Here is an 8,332-nt window from a genome sequence, read left to right as displayed (position 1 = left end):
CGGGGCAGATGTGACATGTTTGATCCCATTGCGTGTCATGAACTCTTTGAACTCAGCACTGGTGAAGCACAGCCCATTGTCACTGACAAGAACGTTAGGCAGGCCGTGCATGGCAAACATGATCCACAAGCTTTCAATGGTGGCAGCGGACATCATCTCACATTCAATCCACTTGGAGTACGCATCTACAACCACAAGGAACATTTTACCCAAGAACGGGCCTGCATAGTCGACGTGTGCCCTAGACCACGGTTTGGAGGGCCAAGACCAAAAACTTAGCAGCGCCTCCCTGGGTACATTGCTTAACTGCGAGCATGTATTACATCTGTGAACGCAGGACTCTAAGTCCGCATCGATACCGGGCCACCACACGTGGGATCTGGCTATCGCTTTCGTCATTACAATGCCTGGGTGGGTACTGTGGAGATCACTAATGAAAGTGTCCCTGCCCTTTTTTGGCACCACTACTTGATACAGTCTGCCTGTATGGACATTTTATCTCTGCGCCGCTGGTATGGCTTTATTTCTTCCTGCATCTCTAACGGAACACTAGACCAACTCCCGTGGAGCACACCGTTTTTTACTAAGGACAATGAGGGATCTGGGCTCATCTAGGTTCTAATCTGTCGGGCGGTAACAGGTGATTGCTCACTCTCGAATGCTTCTATTACCATAACTAAATCTGGGGGCTGTGCCATCTCCACCCCTGTGGTGGGCAATGGCAGCCTACTGAGAGCATCGGCACAGTTTTCTGTGCCTGGTCTGTGGCGGATGGCGTAGTTGTATGCGGACAATGTGGGCGCCCATCTCTGGATGCGGACCGATGCATCTGTATTTATCCCCTTACTTTCAGAAAAGAGGGATAAAAGTGGCTTATGGTCAGTTTCCAATTCAAATTTGAGCCCAAACAGATATTGGTGCATTTTTTTTACTCCATAACCACATGCTAACACTTCTTTTTTGATCATGCTGTAGGCCCTCTCAGCCTTAGACAGACTCCTGGATGTATAAGTAACCAGTTGCAATTTCCCAGATTCATGAGCTTGATGCAATACACACTCAACATCGTATGACGACGCATCACATGCTAGCACCAAAGGCTTACATGCATCATACAGCACAAGCAATTTGGTTGAGTATAACAGTTTTCTAGCTTTTACAACGGCATTTTCTTGGCTTTTACCCCATACCCATTCGTTTTCTTTATGCAGTAAAGCGTGCAGTGGTTCGAACAGTGTTCTGAGACCCGGTAAGAAGATACGAAAGTAGTTCAGGAGTCCTGGAAACGACCGCAGCTCTGTCACGTTCTGTGGCCTTGGTGCGTTGTCGATTGCCTCCATCTACGAATCGGTGGGCCTGATGCTGTCCGCCGCAATTCTTCTCCCCAGGAACTCCACTTCAGGTGCCAGGACAATGCACTTCGAGCATTTTAACCTTTGCCCCACGCGATTAAGCCGACTAAGAACCTCCTCCAGGTTCTGCAGATGCTCATCTGTGTCCCGACCTGTAACCAAGATGTTGTCCTGGAAGACCACGGTGCGTGGGACCAAATTCAGTAAGCTTTCCATGTTTCTCTGGAATATTGCCGCAGCTGATCGAATCCCAAATGGGCATCTGTTGTGAATGAAGAGACCTTTGTGCGTGTTCATGCAGGTGAGGCCCTTCGATGATTCCTCCAGCTCCTGCGTCATGTAGGCTGAGGTCAAGTCCAGCTTCATGAACGTCTTTCCTCCGCCAGCGTCGCAAAAAGGTTGTCTGCCTTTGGTAGTGGGTATTGATCCTGAAGGGAGAAACATTTGATAGTTACTTTGTAATCACCACAGAATCTGACGGTGCCCTCTCCCTTGAGGACTGGAACAATCGGACTGGTCCGCTCGTTGAATATGATCAGCAAAATGATGCCCTCTCGTTGCAGCCTGTCCAGCTCGATCTCCACCCTCTCTCTCATCATGTACCGTACTGCTCTCGCTTTGTGATGGATAGGTCGCGCCCCGGGAATTAGGTGGATCTGCACTTTTGCTGCTTGGAACTTCATGATGCCTGGTTCGAACAACGAGGGGAATTTGTTTAAGACCTGGGCAGACGAAATGTTGTCGATGGGCGAGAGCACCCGGATGTCGTTCCAGTTCCAGCGTATATTCCCCAGCCAGCTCCTGCCGAGCAGCGTGGGGCCATCGCCCGGTACCACCCAGAGTGGTAACTTGTGTATCGCTCCATCGTAGGAGACCTTTACAGTAGCACTGCCGATTACGGGAATCAGTTCATTTGTGTAAGTTCTCAGTTTAGTGCGAATGGGAGTCAGGACTGGCCTTGAGGCCTTGCTGCACCACAATTTATCAAGTCTTTCTACTCATAATGGACTGGCTCGTGTCCATGTCTCGCTCCATTGACACCGGGAGTCCATTTAATTCAACCTTCAACATTATCGGGGGCACTTTGTGGTAAATGTATGCACCCCATATACCTCTACCTCCTCGGTCTGATGCTCTGGTTCGTTGTGATCTGCCGTGGATCTGCCCTCCTCTGCAACATAGTGGTTTGCAGGATTAGCAGAGTTTGCAGCTTGCCTGCACATTCGTTGCAGGTGTCCCATTGTTCCACAGCCCTTGCAAACGTATCCTTTGAAGCGGCGTGAATGGAAACGATGATCACCCTCACAGCGGCAACAAGATGTTAATGGCGTAGCATTCATCACCCTTGATGGTGGACTCTGAGACATCTGCAGACGTACAGCTACAGGCATGTGAGGCCTGCCCTGTACGTAACGATTTGAAAACAACATTACTTTGTTCACAGTACTTGTACAGCACTCGTGTGCTGAGAGATTTGTTTGGTATTGTCACTGGTGGCGATGAACGCTTGGGCTATCGCTATGGCTTTACTCAAGGTTGGGGTCTCGACTCTCAAAATTAGTTTACGAAGTATTACTTCATGGCCAATGCCAAGTACAAAGAAGTCCCTGAGCATGTGCTCCAAATGTCCTTCAAATTCCAAATGCCTGCAAGGTGTCTTTGCTCGACGACATAGCTCGCCACTTCCTGGCCTTCTGACCTTTTGCACATGTAGAACCGGAACCTCGCCATCAGAATGCTTTCCTTCAGGTTAAGATGCTCCCGGACCAGTGTGCACAAATCAACATACGATTTCTCTGTGCGTTTCGCTGGAGCAAGCAGCTTTTGTATGAGGCCATAAGATGGTGCCCCACAAACAGTGAGGTGAATCGCCCTTCCTTTGTCAGCATTCGCTTCTCCTTCCAGCTCGCTGGCCACGAAGTATTGGTCGAGTCGCTCCACTTAGGTTTCCCAATCATCTCCCTCCGAAAATTTCTCCAGGATGCCCATTGGTCTCTGCATCGTTGCGGTGGGGTTCGTCATCTGTATCACATCGCCAGTTGTATTGCATGAATAAAGAGTCTGAGCAGATACTGTGAGCTCAAAGTAATTTGTGACCTTAGTCTTTTATTGCAGGTCTCCAGAGTGCTTCTCCAGCCTGTGAGGCCTCCTTAAGTACAAGTGCTCCCAAGGGATTGTGGGATCTCTTGGGACTCCAGGGGATGAGCCCTCTGGTGGTTAAACAAGGTATTTACAGGTTTACATACATAACACTTGTTTGCATAAGTTCTATGCAAATTGAAAGGGCTCATTTGGTATTTAAACGTGGAATCTCTCGCAAATTTCCATTAACAACCCTGAAGTGAGAATCATACCCCTGGACCAACAAAACAACTGCTTGACAAGAATGACGATAATGTGTAACCATTATAAAAGCATGTTATTGTGTGTATCTATTCTTTGTAGCCGGAGCACATGAGACCGAATCAGTGACTTTGCTTTTTCGACCTGTCTTCTGAAGCCACACGGTCCCACTCCGACAGTCAATGAGCTGTTGGGACGTTAGTGTATCCAGGCTGTGGGTGGCCACCCCGAGCGCAGCAGAGGGGTTTCTGCATTAGTTCTGGGTGGGGACAGTATTTCCCCTTCTCTCTTCCTCTTGTTTATAACGTTGTGCTTTGATTTCTCTATTTATTCCTCGTCTTAGTTTCTAGTGTTTAAAAGGGAACAAACGATGAAATGGGTTTCACTGTAGAAAAGAATTTCTCTCACTTAAATTTAGACGTGCTTCCGTTGCGCCCTGAGGTCTAGGCAGCTAGCCGTTGATATTCACGGTCATATATAAATATATATAAATATATCTACATGCATCGTAGCTGTTCCCTGGTGGTCGAGGGGTTAAGATCCGACGCACTAACCTGGTAACGATACTCGATCAATTTGTCAAATAAAAATAATTGAGGTCTGTGAGACGATTAGTAATTGCTGTAATCACCATGAATAACCCCATTACTTTCTGTTACGGACCGAGCTTACAGATTCTCTTGTTTCTCCTGCCCGTTGCTGGACACGTGTTCCGGGTTTAATTTTGAGTTCGCTGATCGCGGAGAGACGGTAGGAGCCTCTGTGGCCCCACTGTGAGGATGTGGAAGTGAACACGGTGGCTGGGTGATCCGTGACATTTCTGTAAAGGGCAGTGGAGGAGAAGGATTGAGAACTTTCAGTGTGGGACAGAAGTTGTTTCAGGTGAGCCAACACATTCCCGATCAGCACAGAGGGAGCTCACTGGTCAGCTCCCCTCTGTTGTGGCTGCTGTGCCAGAGGTTTCTGTAGTGCAGTGGTTATCACGTTCGCTTTGCACGCGAAAAGTACCTGGTTCAATCCCAGGCGGCAACATTATGTTTAAAGTTGCTCTCGTGGAACAATCCGAAGCGAGTTTAGTCTCCTGACAAATGCTGCCTGACCTGCTGATTTTTCCAGCAATTGCTGTTTTTATTTGCTATTTATTCTCCCGGCAAAAGGGCTCCCTTATTCCTTAATTGCTCTTTATTTCACTTCAATAAATAGATAACTTTGAGTGAGAGAAAACGGATCCACCGGGGACATTTCGCGTGTAAGGCCAACGTGATATCCGCGACACTGCAGCCCATCAAAGGGCGAGAAACCACTGAATATAAAGGATGAGCTCACAAATATCAGGGGCAGTGCAGTCTGGTCAACGTCAAACCCTCCTTTCTTATTCAGCAGAGGCATGAACGGGAGTCAGACGCCACAAAGTTTAATTAAAGACACAAATACAAGTAACATTTCCAAATCCTTTCACTGTAAAATTCTTTCACTTTATTTGAAACCCTACTGTGTTGAATCTGAAAATGAGCACCGTGGGATTTTATCTTCACGACTGATTCTATTTTCTGTGCTCCCAGGCCACCGCTCACCGCTCCTTTTATGGCCCCGACCTGCCGCTGGTGTTCTCACGCAGGTCGGGGCCTCCACGCTGCTCCCAGCAAATCCAGTTACACGCCGTGTCACCGCACAATTCTCAGCTGTGATTGTAAGCTGACTATATTTAAAGCTATCGCAGAGGCTGCAAGCAGTGTTCCCTGGTAGTCTAGTGGTTAGGGTCTGGTGCTCTCACTGCCGTGGTCTGGGTTTGATTCCTGGTCAGGGAAAGCATTTTTACAGAGCAAGTTGACAAAAATAATTCAAGTCTGCGAAATAATGAATAATTGTTTCAATCATCATTAATCCACCCACATGTGTTGCACACTGAAGAAAATACAAATATGTTTGCTGAGCGACTGTCGAATTTTAATAACTTTTCACACAACCGGAGAATCAGAGGAAAAACAGGATATTCGGCCCATAGTACCAAATATATAGCCCATAGTACAAGAGAAAGGAAGTCTTGCTACAATTGTACAGGGCCCTGGTGAGACCACACCTGGAGTACTGTGCACAGTTTTGGTCTCCTTATCTGAGGAAGGATACACTTGCCTTGGAGGTGGTACAACAGAGGTTCACCAGATTGATTCCTGGGATGAGAGGACTGTCTTATGGTGAGAGATTGTGTAGAATATGCCGATACTCTCTGGAGTTTAGAAGAATGAGAGGTGATCTCATTGAAACGGACAATATTCTGAAAGGGATTGACAGGGTAAATGTTACGAAGCCTGGCTAGCCCAGTCGGTAGAGCATGAGACTCTTACTTGCAGGGTGGTGGGATCGAGCCCCAACATTGGGCGATTACTTTTCCTGAAACTTTTATGTTGCTTTCAGAGGAAAACATCATTAATGAACCCATGATCTTCTTTTGCACAATGAAAAGAATGCGAACTGAGGGAGAGTTGATAATGTAATCAAATAATGAAAGCAGCGCCTGAGATAACTCGGCCATCCTTACTGTTCGATGCTGAAGTTGCAAGTTATTACTCTGGAACGTTTCAGACCGGGCACTTATTCACTGTTGCTGGAAGGCCCAGTGACCGGGATACTCTCTCCCCCGGGGTTTTCCTGAGCCTGTGCTCGTTGCACGGGGAGCTTTTGCCTGGGTCCGAGGTAGCTTGCATCCCAGGGATGGACAATAACCCTCTGAGCTCTGGAACTGGGGAAGAGCGAATAATTCATGAGTTATTTGCAGGTTTCAAATATAGCTTAGAGCTGCTGGTATAAACCGATCGTGCTGTTTCACAGAATGAAATAAATGTGAATAGATAGCTGAAACTTCAACAACTCAACTTCAATATTTCATGAAACTTTAATCCTTGAAGAAGTTTTATCCCCGATCTGATTTTATACAATATGTATTTGAGGAGACTGGTTTTAAATGTTCATTGCTCATGCAACAATGTGTCCAAAACAGCTTTTATCAATTTTATTGCAGACACGTTTTTGCTTGAGAAATAATGTTTCTGCCCAGGCTTGAACCAGGAACTTTTCACGTGTGAGGGAAATGTGATAACCACTACACGACAGAAACTGCTGCTTAGCTCAGCGCCCAGAGAGGAGTGTTCAGCAACAAACTGAAATGCTCAAACCCTCTCTCTGCAAAAAGTTCCTTTCACAAACATTTCTCTGACCTGAACTGCACCAAACAACAATGTTCTCCTTTCAAAGTCATTAAACTCCCCAATTTCCACGTCTGCAATTTTAAGGACAAGGACTGAAAGCGCTTTGCGATCAGAAAATTGCAGGAAACCCCTGTGGTTAATGACAGGGCTTTTGATGGTTGATTTCCATACACACCTTGTGTTATGTATTTAACCCTTGGCCACCTGTATCACACCACCACCAGAGGGCCTACCTGTTGGAGTCCCAAGGGATCCCACGAGGTACCTGCACTCTGGAGTCTTACTACAGGAGCTAAGGTCACAATTACTCATTGTTCACAGTACTCAGTTTCATCCTTTATTATGAGCATATCAATTGGTGACGAGACAATGAACAACCATGTGAAAATGCAAAGACCAGTTGGTATCCTGGAGAAGTTCTCAGAAGTGGACAATTGCGAAGCCTTCGTGGAGATACTCGACCAATACTTCGTGGCCAACGAGCTGGAAGGGCACGTAAACGCTGCCAAATGAAGGGCGATCCTCCTTACCGTCTGTGGGGCAACAATCTATGGCCTCATGAAGAATCTTCTAGCTCTGGTGAAACCAACAACTAAATCCTTTGAAGAATTGTGTACGCTGGTCCGCGAGCATCTAAATCCTAAAGAAAGTGATCTGGTGGCGAGGTATCGGTTCTACACGTGCTAACGGTCGGAGGGCCAGGAAGTGGCGAGCTATGTCGTCGAATTAAGGCGCCTCGCAGGACATTGCAAATTTGACGGATTCCAAAACGAATGCTGAGAGACTTTTTGTGCTTGGCATTGGCCATGAGGTAATCCTTCGCAAACTGTTGACTGTTGAAACTCAGAATCTGAGCAAAGCCACAACGATAGGTCAGACAATTTCCACCATTTCCTTTAAACCCAATAACGTAATTTATTTCTGGTGGACTGGATGGAGGAACATGATCCATGCAAAAAATTGTTATTACATGAAATGAATGTTCCTAAAAGTATTAGAGTGGGAACTCACTGGATAGCAGCACAGCTGGCAATGTTTGCAGAATATATTCGTGCAGCCAAAACGCACAATGACAACCTGGAACTGTGAGGCACCAAATAACAGTTTAATGCTTCGCTCCTGGGTGGGCTCGAACCACCAACTTTTTGGTTAATAGCCAAATGCACTAACCGATTGCGCCACAGAGACTAAATTAAATGTACATTGCAAGACATCCCAAACCAGGGTGTCAGTCAGTTAAAGCTTCAGATTGCTCCGACCGGTATGGAACTTGTCCACTCTCAGTTGTAGTTTTCCCAAATAAATGGAGGGACATTCATTGTGGATGCAAGGAAGCAGTCTGGTCCCGCACACTGCAGACACTTCCATGTCACCGCCAACCAGCTCTCCCACAACCGGTGTGATCTACCTTCCAGCCTTCCGGTGCCTTGT

General features: G+C 46.8%; 1 non-coding gene across 1 annotated transcript; it reads right to left on the bottom strand.

Moving 5' to 3' along the window:
* Positions 1-8,015: 8,015 nt before the first annotated feature.
* On the bottom strand, positions 8,016-8,089 carry trnan-auu (transfer RNA asparagine (anticodon AUU)). Its single transcript has one exon. It is a non-coding gene; the product is annotated as a tRNA-Asn (tRNA).
* Between the last annotated feature and the right edge of the window lie 243 nt (positions 8,090-8,332).

Source organism: Pristiophorus japonicus, chromosome 20 (genome assembly GCF_044704955.1).
Source record: "Pristiophorus japonicus isolate sPriJap1 chromosome 20, sPriJap1.hap1, whole genome shotgun sequence".
Lineage (NCBI taxonomy): Eukaryota > Metazoa > Chordata > Chondrichthyes > Pristiophoridae > Pristiophorus > Pristiophorus japonicus.
This window is presented reverse-complemented; position numbering and strand designations above follow the sequence as displayed.